Genomic DNA, 18,549 nt, shown 5'->3' with positions numbered 1-18,549 from the left:
ATACTTCAGGCACCGGCATCGATATAACTGCGACAGAAATGAAGCAAAGGCAAGAAGTGGACAGTACGCTGCGACATTATTTTGAAATGCTAGGGAAATGGATTCAGAATAAGAAGAGCCGGGTCGTACATAAGTTTCAGAAGGTCGGAGAATTACTTTACCGTATAGCCAGAACTCACGATGGAAGAGAAACACGACAGCTAGTAGTGCCAGTGAGTTTACGAAGAGCAGTCCTCGAGCTGGCGCACGACACTATAATGGCTCGCCATCAAGGAGTAAGGAAGACGACCAGCCGAGTATCAGAACAATTTTTTTGGCCGTGCATGCAAAGTGACACTAAAAGGTTTGTGAGTTCTTGCGAGGTATGTCAGAGAACCATACCAAAAAGGTTGATATCAAAGGTACCTCTAGGGACTACGCCTATTGAGAAACATTTCAAAAGGACGCAGGAATGGTCATCACAGAGTTGGTTGCTGAAAGCCCATACCAAGCAGACATCCTAGCAACAGAATTTACCCCTCAGAAGGCGAGGATATCAAGCATGATGTCTAAGCCGAGCGTATGTGAGAAAAGACGGGCTCAAGAATTGAAGAACAATGGACGCATCATCGCTTTGTCCGACAACTTTGACAAGCCCAGGGCATGCATGTCTGGGTCTCGCGCCAACCCCTGGTGGCATCCAAATCATTCTGCTCGAGGCAATTACGCGGCGAGGCGCCGGCGTCAAGAGTCAGGACTAGTGCACAGCTTCCTGTCTGGCTGTATCGATGTCACACAACTACCGGTAGGCAGGAGTACGCGGATTAAGTGAGTGAACGTGACACGAAGGACATCACTGACTTTGCGGAATATGTTCGTTTACGTGTTTACCGTGTGAATGTGTTCGTATACTGGGGAACAGTTTGCGGCGCATGCATATAGTGTTTAGAGCTTCTGAGGAGTTTTTCTGAAACATTCGCGGAATACAATGCCTTGTGAATGGTGCTGTCATTGACATTGACGTAGTGTTAAGACTCGGCATAAATTTGCATGATGCGCGGTGAAGCGTAGTGATGTGTGAATGAAGAAACGACGAAGTCAAGGTATATGTGGTGGGTGCAGTGAAGTGCGTGAAGTGCAGTGATGGGTGAACGAAGCGGTGAAGTGAAGTTATATGTGGTGTAGGGAAGTGAAGTGCGGTGTCCGTGTAAACCCAAGAGGTGACCAGCAGTGAAGAAAGTTTTCGCGGAGCGAAAACTCGGAAAACAAGGGGGCCATTGTCAGGAGTGACAAGCATAAAGAAAGAAAGAAAGAAGACGAGGAAGAAGGAGTGGAGCGAGCGCGTGGAGCCGCCATCTTGGAGGAGGGGCACGCGCAGAGAAGGACGTGGTGACCGGGCGCAGCGTTCCAAGAGAAGACGGCCGGAGATCGCCTGTCTGGGTCCTGCTCCAGATCTTAGGCGACACATCGACGTCCCGCCCGAGTACCAGGCTCGGCGAGTAGATGTCCGACGTCCCTGCAACCACCGCTGGCCCGGACCTACCTGCTAGGACAAGTCAGCGTTGCTGCCGCTGAACGTAGACGCGCGGAGGCTGGCTACAGCCAGTCACCATCCCGTCCGCAGAACCAAGCTGGGCCGGCGCGCACCGGGAGCGCCAGCCGGCACGAGCTCCGCTCTGCCGGAGCGCGACAGCCCCTCAGCGACCGTGTCGTCGTTACGTCGGCTGGGGCATCGGTGACGCCGGACCATAACAACGACTGACGATGACCAGATCGCATCGACGGACCACAGACCGGGGGACGCCGATAACCGCGCCGAACAGTACTGGTACTGTAAGCGCTCCTACTACAGCGAATAGACAATCGCCGCACAGACGTTTGTAAACGCGGTAGTGTGAGCGGAAAGCTTAGTAAGGGAGGACGCATGCCGTGTGCGATAAGTCGAATGTTACCGTGTTTTCCTGTTCCTAAAAGTCCGTATTGAATGAATGCTGTGCGTGCTGCACCTTGCGTTCGTGTGTTCCTTCCGCTCGCTCAAGCAAGCGTACCCGGCGTTAACCTACTCGTGACACTGTTGCGTCTGCGAAAGGGTCAGTAGGGGCTGATTACGGCTGCAAGAGCGGAGGTAGAGGGAGAATGTCCAGCATAAGTGATTTCAGGGGGAGCCGCCTTCAGGGGAACGACACAGAGAGGCTCGGAATAAACAACGCAAGCCAACGTGGAGCCTTTAGGAAGGAGAATTTTCACGGATGTTGTGTTCCTTGAGGCGAAAAGTGCAGATCCATTGTCAAATCTAACTACGCCTGATACAATGGCTATCTCCTTTGTGAAACAACGAGCAGAAGGTAATACTAACGCACATCCAGGTCCATGATGTCGGACGTGATGGTCAGAATTTGCTGACAGCCTGGAAGTAGCACGCTATCTTCTGCAGCGAGCAAGCGAAGTGGCTTGTACTTTTCATCGCCACGCAAATAATCAGTGTCGGTCATATGTACGACACGTTGCCCGCAGCAGATGGCAGCAGAAGCAGAGGCAAGGAAATCCGATCCTTAAATAAGCTGGTGGGAGCGTGGCGACAGCACAGCAAACGGTATGTGGCAGATAATGCCATCGATCATTACACTCACAGTACAAAACGACGAATGGCGGATAGAGTCCCCTTGAGCTGCAACCAGCAGTGGTCTATCGTAAGGCATTGTAACTTTCCTGAGACGCTTACACAACTCGGCATGCATAACAGATAAAGTGTCACGAGTGTCCACCAAGGCTTCAACTTGCACACCCACAACGAATACAGAAATCATATTACAAGGGCGCGCTGGAGGAATCTTGTCGGTAAAGGCAGTTTTTCCTGCGAAAACTGAATTACTTAGTTTTCCTGGCGACGGTCAACGGTGAATGTGGCAGGCCGGAGGGGTGACGAAGAGCGGCGGTAGGGCGAAGGTGAGCGGCGTCTGGTGCTGCGGTAACAATTCAGTGTCTCGGTCGTTGCGGGCGGAGTTGTGGAAAGGCGCGGAGGGGACGGGTAACGCCGGTTTTGACCTGTGGCACCACCAGAATACGCATCGCGTTCACTCATGTCACACCCGCGGCGCTCGTCTTGTTGGCGCTTGCGGCGAAAACAGGATATGTGGCCGCGATAACCACAGTAACAGCATATAGGATGAGATGGTTGCCAAGGCGGGTAGTAGGGCCCGCTTGATACGCTGGGAGATAGTGCGGTCAGATGGGGTGATGTAGGCTCAAGTAGTATTGAGGGGACATTGGCCGGAGGAGCGACACCAACCTGCGCGTATGTGGGTAGAGTCAATGTAGAACGGACGCCGGTTGGAGGCGCGGTAGCCGCCTGGGCGTATGTTAGCAGGGGGTAAGTAGCAGAAGGGTCAACATGCGCAGAGCATTTCATGGACGCGAGCTCCTCCATGATGACGCAGCACAACGTCCTACCAGAAGGCTGAGGAGGAAGGACCAATGGAGATGGAAAGCCAAGTGATTGAAGTTCCTCGCAGATAATCGCTAGAATCATTACACACAGGTCAGGGTCCGCCGTAGGACGGTGTTCGCAGTCGGGCTGCAAGCGTACGGACTCGAGCTCACCGAGGTGCTGGCACGTCAAAACGATTTCACCTACGGTAGCGAGGTTCCTCACGGCGAGCGCGTTGAAAGCCACAGCCCCAATGCCTTTCAGAATATGACGTACTCTGTCCGACTCAGCCACAGAATCATTGACACGGCAACAGAGTGCAAGCACATCCTCGATGTACGATGTGTAGGACTCACCGGAGTGTTATTTGCGAGCATCGACAGTTTTCTTTGCAAGGGCGGAGTGAACCGCCGGCGGTCCGAATACTTGTCGAAGCTGCCGCTTGCAAGTGGTCCAATCGGAGAAATCAATCTCATGGTTGAAAAACCAGGTCTTCGCGCCACACCCGTCAGATAGAACGAGACATGGTGGAGCTTGAGTAGATCATCCCATCAATTAGTAGAGCTTGCGCGCTCGCAATCGTCTAGCCAGTGTTCAACATCTTCACCGTGAAGACCAGTGAACAGATGGGGATCCCGCTGCTGGCAACTGATGATCAGAGAAGGTGCTGCTTGTGGCGTCGGGATGGTTACGGTAGAAGCGCAATACGTGCTGGCGGACAGTCGGCACAAGCGGCGACCTGTACGAAGCTCCAGGGAGTATGACAGGCGTGCAGAGGACGGGGGATTAAGAAGCACCTCCACCACTTGTGACGGCACAGTAAGGGCCGACTTTTATTGAGCCTCAGAGAAGCGGCGGAGGACCCTCGGCACAGTCCACTAAGATGATACGACTACCCACACGAAGAAGCGCACACACATGATGATGATAATATACAGATTATGCAGTAGTGCACAATAAATGCCCACAGCATATTATATATATATATATATATATATATATATATATATATATATATATATATATATATATATATATATATATATATATATATATATATATATTGTGAGACGAGGTTTAGGCAGCCAGTCTCTTCTTTATTCTCTCGAGACAGAGCCCCACCACCAGGCCCCAAAACGGTGATGATGAGTATGTACAGGTGAGAATATGAAGCGTATGAATAATGCTCACACTAATTGCCCCGCACGCGCAAGCGGCCAGCCAGGCCGCGTTTGGCAAGCGGCCAGCCAGGCCATTTGTTTGTGGGTGATATGCGGATGTCATCTTATGAACTGTGCCACAAGCTCCGAGTACTTCTGCGAGCATTGCTGACATGAAAGTCTTGCCGCGGTCACTTAACAGTACACGAGGGGCACCATGGCGCAGCACAATGGCATCTAGAAAGAAGGTGGCGACGTCGGAGGCTGAACTAGAGCGTAGAGGAGCTGTCTCTGCGTAACGTGTGAGCTGGTCAACAGCTGTCACGACCCATCGATGACCCGCTGGCGTTATGGGCAGAGGGCCGACTAGGTCTATCCCAACGATGGCAAACGGTGTCTCGGGACTTGGGATGGGCTGTAAAAGCCCAGCAGGAGGCGAAGTCGGTCGTTTCCGCCGTTGGCACTGAACGCAAGAAGCGACGTACTTGGCCACAAAGGTAGACATGCCTGGCCAAAAGAAACGGCTCCTAACGCGGTGGTACGTTTTGTGGAATCCCAAATGTCCAGCAGATGGGTCGTCGTGCAAGGCTTCAAGCACTTGTGTGCGCATCGAGCGTGGAAGAATAGGTACCCAGCTGTGTCCGTCGGAGTTGTATATGTAGCGGTACAGCACATCGTTGTCAAGCTTAAATAGTCGCAGTTGTCGACGTAATCTGGCATTTGGTGCAGATGTAGTTCCGCACAGGCGTTGGATGATGCTGTCGCAGTAGGGGTCAGAACGTTGACACGAGGCGAGATGAGTGAGGTGATTTGAAGATAACGTGTCAGTAACCATGAGAGGTAATAACGGTAATAACGGGAGTGACGACTTAGTCTCATCATCAAGTGGCGAGCAATGGAGAGGTGTACTCGAAGCTAATAATGGCAGCGGGCAGCGAGAGAGAGCGTCGGCATCTTGATGCTTTTTCCCAGACTTGTAGACAACGTCAAAGTCGTACTCTTGTAATCGTATCACCCAGCGACCAAGTCGTCCGGACAAATTTTTGATTGACGACAACCAGCATAAGGCGTGGTGGTCGGTTATGACCGTGAAATGGCGTCCGTAAAGATATGGTCGAAATTTTTGGATCGCCCAAACTACTGCGAGACATTCCTGTTCTGTGATCGAGTAATTCGTTTCGGCAGGTGTTAGTGCGCGACTGGCATAGGCAACAACTCTCTCTCGTGAGGTGGTATCACGCTGTAAAAGTACAGCACCGATCCCATGGCCACTAGCGTCGGTGTGCAAGCAAGTCGGTGCGTTGTCATCGAAGTGACAGAGGACAGGGTCGCTGGTTAATGCCTGCTTGAGGGCTTGGAAAGAAAGTTCGCATTCATCTGTCCAAGGGAAAGCAGAGCCCGACGTGAGCAACTTGTGTAGCGGCGACGCCATGGCTGCAAAATGACTGATGAAGCGGCGGAAGAAGGATGCCAGGCCTAAGAAACTTCGTAATTGCTTTTGATTTTCAGGGCGAGGGAAGCGATGCACGGCAGCAACCTTTTCGGGATCCGGTCGAATGCCATCTTTGCTGATAAGATGGCCCAATACTTTGATGTGCTTTCTGGCAAAATGGCATTTTGTTGTGTTGAGTTGGAGTCCAGCGTTGGAAATGCAAGTGAAAACTTCGTCCAAGCGCTCAAGGTGCTGACTAAAAGTTGTAGAAAAGATAACGATGTCATCTAAATAGCACAGACAGGTCTTCCACTTAAGGCCACGTAAAACTGTGTCGATCATGCGTTCAAATGTTGCAGGGCCATTACATAAACCGAATGGCATGACGTTAAACTCGTAAAGTCCGTCTGGCGTTGCAAAGGCTGTCTTGTCCTTGTCCGCTTCGTGCATGGGGATTTGCCAGTATCCGGATCGGAGGTCTAGACTAGAGAAATATTCTGCACCCTGGAGGGAGTCAATGGCATCGTCAATTCTTGGCATCGGATATACGTCTTTGCGCGTGATCTTATTAAGGGCTCGATAATCGACGCAGAATCGTACGGAGCCGTCTTTCTTGCGAACCAGCACGACAGGAGACGACCAAGAACTGGAGGATGGCCAAATGATGTCTCTTTTGAGCATGTCATCAACGTTATCCGCAATGATTTTCCGTTCTGCGGAAGACACGCGATACGGGCGGCGGCGTACAACCGAACTGCCTTCGGTTTCGATGCGATGTACTGCGACGGAAGTGCGCCCCAGAAGCTTGGAGTGGACGTCAAATAAGGCTCTGTGTTTGTGCAGGAGTGCCAGAAGGTCTTCTTTCTGCGCAGTGGTCAAATCGGGATTTATCGCAGCCGTTAAAGCTGCGGAAGCAGTGTGATAATCAGTTGTGGTAGACAAAGGTGGTGATTCGGTGTGAAGCGGTACCAGCGAAAGAGGCTCGGTGTCAGTAAAGCATGTCACAGTAGAGCCCTGGGAGAGCACAACTGGCGAAGAAGTAGGGTTATGAACAGCGACTGAGGCTCTGCCGTCCTGAAACCGTACTAGGCTAGGAGTAAGGCTAAGCCCACCAGAAATGCAGTAACCACTCGGTGCAAGGAACACATCACCATTAATAATAGTGTCGGAAGTCAGCGTCAGAATATGCTCAGTGCCCGCGGGAATGAAACAGTCGGTAGACGTGACAAAACGCAGGCTGTGATCATTGACAGAGGAGGAAGATTCAGTGTCTGTCATATGAATAGTTCGCTGACGGCAAGAGATTAAAGCTGAGGCGGAGGACAGGAAGTCCCATCCCAAAATCATCGCGTAAGTGCACGAAGACAGCACGACGAACTGAATGTGGTGGAGGATGCCATCAATGAAAACGCGCGCAGTGCAAACACTGGAGGGCTGAACAAGAACTGCATTAGCACAACGAAGGGGAGGGCCATTATACGGTGTCTTCACTTTTCGGAATCGAGAACACAAGTCAGCACTAATAACGGAAAGCGATGCACCTGTGTCAACCAAGGCTTCGATTCGGACACCTTCAACAAACACCAAAAGTACATTTGACGGGCGCTCCGGAGGCATTTCACGTTGTCCAAAAGATGCAGCTTCCCCTCCTGAAGCTGCACCATTTAGTTTTCCGGGCGGTGATCGGAGGACGAAGTAGCCGGTCGTAGAGGGGAAGAAGAGCGCCGCATCGGTGATGGAGAGCGACGACGCTGGAAACGCGATGAACTGGCAGTGTTGAAGTCCTGTGGAGATGGGGAACGTGGTGGATAATACACGTAGTCAGTACGCCGACGTCGTGGTACAGGGCCAGAAAACTGATCCCTTTCAAAGCCGTCATAGCCACGTCTTTCATCTTGCTGACGGCGTCGGCAAAACCTGGAAATGTGGCCACGGATGCCGCAGTAGTAACAAACCGGTCGAGGTGGGCTCCATGTGTTATAAGACGGAACAGGCGATGGTCTTGCAGTGAGAGGATTCAGGGACATGTGCGGTGCAGGTGCCTGTTGTGGTGGCTGCTGGGGGGGTGGGGCTATAGAGGCAACCTGAGCGTACGTTGGCGTATGGGTAGGGTGCGGGCTCGTGATTTGCGGGCAGGTCACTGCAGCTAGCTCTTCCCTCACGATATGGCGTAGGCCGCCACCAGGAGGCGTCAGATGGACCTCAGGAGGGTTGGACGAAGCTTGGGCGTGCAGTTCCTCACGGATGATGGAGCGAATCAAAGCACGTAGCTCGCTGTCGTTGGACGCCTTGAAATCAGATGTGTCAGGGGGCAAGCGGAGCATATGAAGGTCATCGAGACGCTGACACGTACTGATGATGTCGGCGACGGTAGTGGGATTCAGCACTACAAGAGCATTGAACGCCGCAGTCCCAATACCCTTGAGCAGGTGGCGTACACGGTCACTCTCTGCCATCGAGGTGTTCACGCGGCGGCAGAGGGCGAGGACGTCCTCTATGTACGAAGTGTAGGACTCGCCTGAGTGCTGTACACGCTCAGCAAGCTTCTTCTTAGCGATATCGGAGCGGACAGACGAGTTCGCGAAAATCTGGCGTAGCTGGTGTTTAAAGATGCTCCAGTTGACCAAATCGAGCTCATGATTGTAAAACCATGTTTTCGCAACTCCGGTTAGGTAGAAAGCGACGTGAGCAAGTTTTGCTGATTCGTTCCAGTGGTTGAAGTCACTCACGCGCTCGTATAGCTCCAACCAGTCTTCAACGTCGTCACCTGGAAGCCCAGCAAATACCGGTGGATCCTTCTGAGGGGTGGTGACTGTCCAAGAAGGGGTTCCCGCAGGAGTCGGCAAGGTGGATGTCGAGGTACTGGTCTGCTGGTCTTGCGACATGGTCGAGTGCAGTAGGTAGAGGCGGCGACCCGAGCGGAGCTCCAGGGATGTAGCGTAGGTGAAGCTGGAGAGAGACCGGGAGCGAGAGGGCGAAGGGACCGGACAGCACACTCCACCACTTGTGAGACGAGGTTTAGGCAGCCAGTCTCTTCTTTATTCTCTCGAGACAGAGCCCCACCACCAGGCCCCAAAACGGTGATGATGAGTATGTACAGGTGAGAATATGAAGCGTATGAATAACGCTCACAATATATATATATATATATATATATATATATATATATATATATATATATATATATATATATATATATACATATATATAAAACCCCACACAATGATGTGGGGCTCCCGCACCGCGGGACGGCGCGCGCAAAGGTCGGCGCCATGAAAGAAGATGAAGCTCGTGAGCTGCACGTTATTCTTCTGGCCCGCCAATAAAGAGAAGCGTCTATTTTGTAAGACTCCCTCTTGGATCTACGTTGCATTTTTGTCGTGGAAGTGCTGGGTACATACTACCACTCTCAGATCGAACACCGCCTACAAGCCTAGTACAAAGTCCGGCCGAGCTGACTGCAGTTTACGTACGGATAAGCCGTCAACTTCAAGGACTGCCGCCTGAGCACGAGGCTCCCAATCCAATCAGAATGATGAGTACATAAGTTCCGTCTTCTTCCTCAACGGCACCGACCGAGGTCGTTGTTAACCAGCCGTGAATTCCCACATCCTTCGATGGGGACGCCTTCGAGGATGTTTAGGACTGGCTCGATCACTTTGAGCGTGCCGCAGAATTCAACAGCTGGACACCAGAGCGCAAGCTGCGCAACGCCTACTTTGCCCTCGAGGACTATGGGCGGACATGGTTTGAGAATCGTCATGTGGTCCTATCGACCTGGGACTAATTCCGACGGCAGCTAATCAGCACATACGCCAGCCTCGATCGCAAGGAGAGAGCTGAATCTGCAATTCAGGCTAGAGTTCAGCGGCCGAACGAAAGTGTCGCGATGTTTGTCGAAGATATGTGCCAACTTTTCTGACGCGCGGATCCATCCCTGCCGGAAGAAAAGAAGCTAAGGAACTTGATGCGCGGCGTCAAGCAAGAGTTATTAGGTGGCCTAATATGCAACCCACCTAAGACCGTGGCAGAGTTTCTCGCGGAAGCCATATCCATGGAACTATCACTGCAACAGTGAACAAGGCAGTACAACCGCGACGTGCCGAGCCTATCGCGTGACCCTCTTGCTGTGCCCTTGGATAATACCGACGCCTTGCGGGAGTTCATTAGGCTTGTTGTCCGAGAAGAGCTTCAAAGACTTCAGGTGGCTCAGGTATCGGTACCACGACTCGCTCTGGCTCAGGTCGTCCGGGAGGAAATCAGGCAGGCAGCCCAAGTCCCAGAGTGACGCCAGACACCACAGCAGCAGGTACGGCAGCCACAACCTCGCATGTCGTATTCGGAAGCTGCGCGAAGTTCGTTGTCCCCTGCTTTTTACGATGTGCGCAACGTCGCGGACTTTCATTGTGTGCGCGCCGTTGAACAAGCAACTGCGACTTCAGGCCTCATCGCATGCCATTCATTGCTGAAACACGACCACCCAACAAGAGCGACGTATGGTTCACTGTAGACCGGAGGCCCTTGTGTATTCATTGCGGTGAACTCGATCACACCTCTACAGGGCCTGTCCTTAACGCCGAGCTGGCCTCTGTGGATTTTCGCTGCATGCGCCGTGCCCGCGCAATGGTGAACGCCCCCTGTAGATTGAAGCCTACCTCGCGGATGCCAGGACCTCGTTTGCCCCACGATTCCGTGTCCCCCGGTCACCGTTACCCACCGAAACAGGTCTTACAGCTCCGTCTTCACGCCGAGTGCAACAAGGCGTCACTCACCCAGTACTGCCTCCCGGGAAAACTGAGTCCAGTGACCTGCGGAGGTGAGTACACTGACGTTCCGAACGCTGAAAATTATCCACTACGATGACCGCGATATGAAGTAAAACAGTGTAGTTCGGTGTCAGTATCTTGCGACGTACCGGTTACCATAGATGACTACGAAGTCGCGGCGTTAAACGACACGGGTGCGGACACGTCTGTTGTGAGCCAGAATCTCGCGCGTACACTGAAAAAAATTTCGACGCGATGGAACGGAACTCATATTCGTACTGCAGGAGGGTACCTCATAACTTACAGGGCCGGTGCACGGCACGAGGCTGCATTCGGGGCTTCACGTAAATCGGCGACTTCGTCATTCTTCCTGAATGTTCAAAGGACCTTGTACTCGCCATGGATTTCTTTCAGGCGAACGGTGCCATCATCGGCCTGCAAAAGGCTACAGTCAGCTTCGCTACTACACTCGCCATAACAAACAGCAATGACAACGACCGTGACATCGCACTTCGCGTAGCTGACGATCACGTCACGTTGCCACCCAAGAGCAGCGTGCTTACCCTTGTCCGATGCGACATGGAGGACGACGACGAAGGAATTGCTGAGGCAAACATCCCCCTGCTCCTTGAGCGCCACATCTACATAGCCAGAGGGCTTCTTCAGGTGCGCAACAAAGGTGCAGTCGTCTTGCTAGCAAACATTAGCAACGAATATCGGCACGTACCGCGGGGAAAAACAATCGCATTTCTTCGCGAAATCATTGATGTTACTGACATTGCCACATTATAAATCGTATCGTCTCTGAAATCTGGGTTCCCCAGCCTAAAATAACGGATTCACGTTAACGCTGCTCTGCCAGACCACCAGAAAGACCGTCTACTGGGTCTCGTGTATGAATTTGCGGACTGTTTTTCAACGTCGTCCAAAGTACGGCGCACGTCCACCACAAAGCACCGCATTATAATTGGACGAGTCCACACGTCCTGTTTGTAAGCATCCTTACAGAGCACCTCCAATGAAAAGGGAAGCGATCCAGCATCAAGTGAAAGAGATGCTCCAAGACGACGGGATTCAGCCGTCCCCAAGCCCGTGGGCCTGCCCTGTAGTGTTAGTCAAGAAGAAAGACAACACGCTGCGCTTCTGTGTAGATTATAGAAAGTTGAACCGCGTCACCAAGCGCGATGCTTATCTATTGCCATACATCGACGACACATTGGATCGTCTACAACATGCCAAGTTTTTTTCTTCGTTGGATCTTAGATCAGGGTATTAACAAACCGAAGTTGATGAACAGGACCATGAAAAAACAGCGTTTGTGACACCTGACGGGCTTTATGAGTTCGAAGTTAACCCTTTCGGCCTCTGTTCCGCACCTGTCAACTTTCAGCGGATAATGGACACTGTGCTTGCTGAACTCAAATGGCAAACCTGCCTCGTATACTTGCACGACGTCGTCGTATTCTCGAGCACGTTTGACGAACATCTTGCACGACTCGAGAGCGTCCTCGCGGCGATCCGTACTGCTGAACCATAACTGCGCGTCAGCCTAGTTGGAACAGATTCATCCTAAAACTTAAACATCTTAAACGCACAAAAAGTTTTAAGATGAACCGTACTGCTGGCCTCACCATCAAGCCTGAAAAATGCTACTTCGGGTTCCAAGAGCTCAAACTTGTTGGCCATGTCACTGGTCCTAAAGGGTCCGACTATATTCCGACAAGTTAGCTGCCATAGCCGAGATTTCGCCACCCACAGATGAGAAGGCTGTCCAACCCTTGCTTGGTTTGTGCGCCTATTATAGGCGCTTCGTCGAGGGATTCTCGAGAATCGCTGAGCCTCTGGCACGGCTCAGACGCAACGATGTGCCTTTTATTTGGGCGGACAAGCAGCGACAGTCGTTCAATGAATTGCACAAGCGCTTGCAAGCGACCCCACTTCTTGCTCATTTTGACGAAGACGCTGACACTGAAATTCATACTGACGCCAGCAATACGGGTCTCAGTGCAGCTCTTGTGCAGTGGCAAGCTGGTGTGGAACGCCCCATTGCTTATCTAAGCCGCAGTCTCACCAAGGCTGAGAAAAAGTACTCAATCACCGAAAAAGAATGCTTAGCGGTTGAGTGGGCAAATAGTAAATTCCCACCCTACTTGTACGGTAGACCCTTTACTAAAGTCAGCGATCACCACGCCCTGTGGTGGCTTGCCAACCACAAGGATCGCTGAGGCAAACTAGCCCGTTGGACAATGCGCTTACAAGAGTACGACATTACAGTTGTCTACCGATCTCGAAGAAAGCACAGCGACGCTGGCTGTTTATCACGCGCACCACTCCCTACGACGTCCTCGGACCCTGACCATGACTTGCCATTTGTCGGCGTTATCGACGCCATAAAGATGGCTGAGCGCCAGTGCGCCGACCCTCAGCTGCTGCCGCTGATCGAGCACCTTAAAGGAGTTGAAGCTGCCTTACCCCGATCGCTCATGCGTGGCTTATCATCGTACTGTTTGCACAACAACGTAACTACAGGAAAAACTGCGGAAGCTGTCCAAATGCGTACCTACTTGTCGTGCCATCGGCACTGCGGCAAGACATTTTGCAAGCCTGCCATGATGAGCCATGCGCGGGACACCTCAGATTCGCTAAGACATTAGCAAGGATACGTCAGAAGTATTACTGGCATGAATACTTTGTTTAGCGCAAAACAACAGACACAAGAAAGACGACCCCACCCCCCCTCCAGGACAAGGCGCTACTCTCAACTGACATCATTTTCTTTCGTCACTCCTTTATAGACGGCTGAAACTAGAGGAACATGCGCAGTGAGCACCATGTGGAGGAACCACCAACATCCGATCCCAAGAACGCACTCATGCGACAGAATAAAAAAAAAACGTATTCAGCACTGCACAAGGTTAAGGAAAAGCACATTAATGCACTATGACCCCAATGACTGAATGAAGAATGCTTCCAATAACTCTTGGGCGGTGGCGTCACGGCTCTCTTTCAAAATCGTGTAATCACGAAACGTGGGTTTGCACTTACATATTTTACTGTGCTGAGCCAAACGGGAACATGTGCCAGTTAGTATGGATCGCTCATGTTCTCTAAGACGCTCGTTGACACAGCGGCCCGGCTGCCCTATGTAGACTTGGCCACATGTCAAGGGAATCTTATATACCACACCGACACTGCAATCTACAAACTTCGCGTGGTTCTTTTCCGAATCTGGTTTTTTGCTGGTTTTAGAAATACGGCTACACAACATTGACAATTTCTGAGGAGCACAAAACACTCCCGGAATTTGGTATCTAGTGGCTGCATTCTTCAGATTGTCGGCCACTCTATGGCAATACGGCACAACTTCAGGCATCATCTTTTGTGTAATACGCTTACTTTGGGGCGGCTTCCCTTTCAGTTTCTGAAGCAATACCTCCGAGACTGACGTCACCACCACGCTTCGGTAACCAGCAGCCTGCAGCCTATTTAACTGTGCAATAAAACTCAGGTTCGCGGAGCGATGAAAAGATTTAATTAACGATGATTCTAGACACATCAAAGCAATGGCGCATTTCACAATCTTTGAGTGCGCAGACGCGTATGGTGAAAGTTTCTTACGTGGATGTGGCGAGTACACCCAACAGGCATGGCCTGTTTGTAAGGATAGCTGCATATCTAAAAACTGGAGTTTACAGTCCTTAGATAGCTCATGTGTGAAAGGTAAACCTTTGTCGTTGTCATTGATCAGAGTTAAAATGTCAGCTACGGTAACGGAGCATTTATTGTTATTCTGTTTTATCACAACAAGAAAATCGACAAGATATCTAACAATTTGAACCGAGTCATTTTTTAAGGCACTCTTAAGAGCGCGGTCAACAAAGGATAAAAAAATATAACAAAGAGCAGCCGCCACACATGAACCAATACACACACCATTTTTCTGAATAAGAAGGTTACCATCGAATCGGATAAATGTTGCACTTAGATGAAATTCAAAAAGGGACGTGAAATTTTCCGATGACAACCCGGTCGCATTGCGAAAATCTACCTCGCCACTTTCTTCGATGCACGTCATCACACTGCGAAATAGCTCATCGTGCGGTATTGAGTAGTAATGATCTTCGACGTCAACAGAAAGAATGTCCGCTACTGTATGGTTGTCTTCCAGAAAGGAAAAAAAAAACATTGAAAGAATTCTTTATGCCATAAGGATAGTCAATAGTTAAATGCTTCAACTGTTTTTGAAAAAGCGGCTAACCAAAACCTGCCAACAGTTGTTTTCACAGACTATTGCACGAAAAGGCACATCCGGTTTGCGCGTTTTTGCCGTGCAAAAAACCCCTTGATCAAGCACCTTAAATTGTTTTACATCTTAAACAATCTTGGCGAAGCCTATATTTTCCAAAAGAGAAATGGCTTTGCGTTTAAGCTTCTGAGCTTTCTCATTTGCCGAATGAAGTTCTTGTTGACAGCCGGAATGGTTTTTTTTGTTGAAGAGCGCAGACGGAGCTATCACGAAACCACCCTCTTTGTCACTCAGTAACAGCCGAAGTTCATTGTCTATAAAGAAAGATACTGTTCTTTTCATCACAGCTGTCGAAAGTGGCGCGCTTCTGGTGACGGTCCTACGAAGGCAATCCACCCCATCGAGGAGGCACCGCTCCTTGTCCTCTAGCCCTCCTTTCCTTGCGATGTGCCTGTTCAAGGCCAGTAACTCATGTGCAGGAATTCTCGGTTCCGTGCTAACCTTCGGCCCATTCTTTAACAATGCAGCAACTTCGTCAGGAAGCCTGACGTCACTAATACCTGGAAACCAGCGGTGACAGGTCGCGCTTTTTTTCTTTCTGCGCAGGAGTTTGGACGAGAGGAGTAGCAGCAGCTGTAGCTACAGAATTCTGTAGTCTGAGTTGATAAACCCCTGTAGAAACGAAACTTCCTCTCGGCCACAATAGACGCATCGTGCGAATAGCAGAAAGCCCTTGACCCGTCGTACAAAAGGCGTACCTGCCGCCAAATTTTAGAACGAATAATCCGACACATTCGCTGTACGTGCCTCACGGAAGGCCTGACGTCCCCGAAGAGACTTGCCACGTCTTGAGGAACATGTCCATCCTTCATGCAGAACCTAAGTATCCTTGCATGGCACACAGCAAAAGCTATGTGACTGACCAGGACGGCAGGTTCTGGAGATGACGCAGACACACAAATATCAGAGCTCACAGTAGAAGAAAGATAGTTGAGCACAATGCGTTGGCAGGCTAGTTGGTGAGAACCCATGAATACTTTGTTTAGCGCAAAACCACAGACACAAGAAAGACGACCAGGACAAGCGCTACTCTCAACAGGCATTTTATTGCGTCACTCCTTTATAGACGGCTGAAACCAACATCCGATAACACGAGAGCACTCGTTTATTGTGGCCGAGAGGAAGTGTCGTTTGTACAGATGTCTATCAACTCAGACTACAAAATTCCGGTGGACACAGCTGCTGCGACTTCTCCGGCCCAGACTCGTGCGCCGAAAAAAAAAACGCAACCTGTCACCGCTGGTTTCCAGGTACTTGGTGACGTCAGGCTTCTTGACGAAGTTGCTGCATTGGTAAAGAATGGCCGAAGTTTAGCACGGAACCGACAATTCTTGCACATGAGCTACTCGCCTTGAACAGGTGCATCGCAAGGAAAGGAAGACTAGATGACAAGGAGTGGTGCCTCCTCGATGGGGTGGATTGCCTTCGTAGGACCGCCGCCGGGAGCACGCCACCTTCGACTGCTGTGATCAAAAGAACAGAATCTTTCTTTAGAGACAATGAGCTTCGGCTGTTACGGAATGACAGAGGGCGGTTTTGTGATAGCTCCGTCTGCGCTCTTCAACAAAGAAGCCACTCCGGCTGTCAACAAAAACTTCATTCTGACAAATGAGGAAGCTGACAAGGTAAAACGCAAAGCTATTTCTTCGTTGGAAAATATAAGCCTCACCAAGATTGTTAAAGATGTAAAAGACTGTAAGGTGCTTGCTCCAGTGGTATTTTTGCCATCAAAAACGCACAAAGCGGATGTGCCTTCCCCTACAATAGTAAGTGAAAACAACTGTTAGCAGGTTTTGGTTAGCCGCTTACTGCAAAAATATTTGAAGCATTTAACTATTGACGATCCTTATGGCACAAAAAATTCTTTCGATGTTGTTTCCTCTCTGGAAGACAACCATTCAGTAGCCGACATTTTTTTCTGTTAACGTCGAAGATCTTTACTTTTCGATACCGCACGATGAGCTATTTTGCAGTGTCATGACGTGCATCGAAGAAAGCGGCGAGATAGATTTTCGCAATGAAACCGATTTGGCACACCTAAATTTCATGTCCCTTCTTGAATTTTATCTATGTGCAACTTTTATCCGGTTCAAAGGTAACCTTCTTATTCAGAAAAATGGTGCGTGTATTGGTTCATGTGTGGTGGCGGCTCTTTGTAATATTTTTTTAATAGTTTGTCGGTCGCGCTCTTAAGAGTGCTCTAAACAATGACTCGGCTCAAGTATTTGGAAATGTTGACGATTTTCTTGTGATAGAACAGACTAACAACGAATGCTCCGTGACGGTAGCTGACATTTTAACTCTGTTCAATGACAATGGCAAAGGTGTAACTTTAACACATGAGCTATCTGGGGACTGTAAACTCCAGTTTTTAGATATGCAGCTATCCTTACAAACAGGCCACGCCTGTTGGGTGTACTCGCCACGTGCACGTACGGAACATTTACCATACGCGTCTGCGCATCAAAGATTGTGAAACGTGGAATTGCTTTGATGTGTCTAGAATCATCGTTAATGAAATCTTGTCATCAGTCTGCGAACCTGAGTTTCATTGCAAAGTTAAATAGGCTGCAGGCTGCTGGTTAACCAAGTGTGGTGGTGACGTCACTCTCGGAGGTATTGCTTCAGTAACTAAAAGGGAAGCGGCACCAAAGTAAGCGTATTACACAAAAGAAGATGCCTGAAGTTGTGCCGTATTGCCATAGAGTGGCTCACAATCTGAAGACTGTCGCCACTAAATACCAAATTCCGGTAGTATTTTCTGCTCTTCAGAAACTGGCAGTGTTGTGCAGCCGTATTTCTAAAGCAAGTAAAAACCAGATTGTGCGAAGAACAAGATGGCGCGATGTTTGTAGATTGCAGCGTCGGTGTGGTATATAAGATTCCCTTGTCATGTGGCCAACTGTATATAAGGCAGTCGGGCCACTGTGTTAACGAGCGCCTTAGAGAACATGACAGATCCACACCAACAGGCACAGGTTCCCGTTTGGCTCAGCATAGTAAAATATGTAAGTGCAAACCCACGTTTCATGATTACACGATTTTGAAAGAGAGCCGTGACGCCACCGCCCGAGAGTTATTGGAAGCATTCTTCATTCAGTCATTGGGGTCATAGTGCATTAGTGTGCCTTCCTTAACCTTGTGCAGTTCTGAATGTGGTTGTTTTGGATTCTGTCGCATGAGTGCGTTCTTGTGATCGGATGTTGGTGGTTCCACAACATGGTGCTCACTGCGCATGTTCCTCTAGTTTCAGCCGTCTATAAAGGAGCGACGCAATAAAATGATGTCAGTTAAGAGTAGCGCGTTGTCCTGGGTCGTCGTTCTTGTGTCTGTTGTTTTGCGCTAAACAAAGTATTCATGGATTCGCACCAACTAGCCCACCAGCGGCTTGTGCTGAGTATTACTCGCCCCACCTTTTTCTTCTGTGCAACGGCACGTGAAGACCTGCCATGATTATCAGCGCCGCAAGAAAACACCAG

General features: G+C 50.1%; 1 protein-coding gene and 1 long non-coding RNA gene across 7 annotated transcripts in view; one reads left to right on the top strand and one right to left on the bottom strand.

The window, feature by feature from the left end:
- LOC135908158 (cholinesterase-like) overlaps positions 1-18,549 on the top strand; it is an 828,064-nt gene that overhangs the window by 31,410 nt on the left and 778,105 nt on the right. The gene's annotated exons all lie outside the window — the stretch shown is intronic.
- Positions 16,040-18,549, bottom strand: part of LOC135908140 (uncharacterized) — a 64,777-nt gene continuing 62,267 nt past the window's right edge. The window contains exons 2-3 of the long non-coding RNA XR_010566221.2: positions 16,421-16,533; positions 16,040-16,354 (exon numbers count right to left, since the gene is read on the bottom strand). This is a non-coding gene — a long non-coding RNA (uncharacterized lncRNA). The remainder of the gene's footprint in view (positions 16,355-16,420; positions 16,534-18,549) is intronic.

Source organism: Dermacentor albipictus, chromosome 1 (assembly GCF_038994185.2).
Source record: "Dermacentor albipictus isolate Rhodes 1998 colony chromosome 1, USDA_Dalb.pri_finalv2, whole genome shotgun sequence".
Classification (NCBI taxonomy): Eukaryota; Metazoa; Arthropoda; class Arachnida; order Ixodida; family Ixodidae; genus Dermacentor; species Dermacentor albipictus.
The sequence above is the reverse complement of the archived record's forward strand: the minus strand, read 5'-3'. Positions and strand labels throughout refer to the sequence as shown.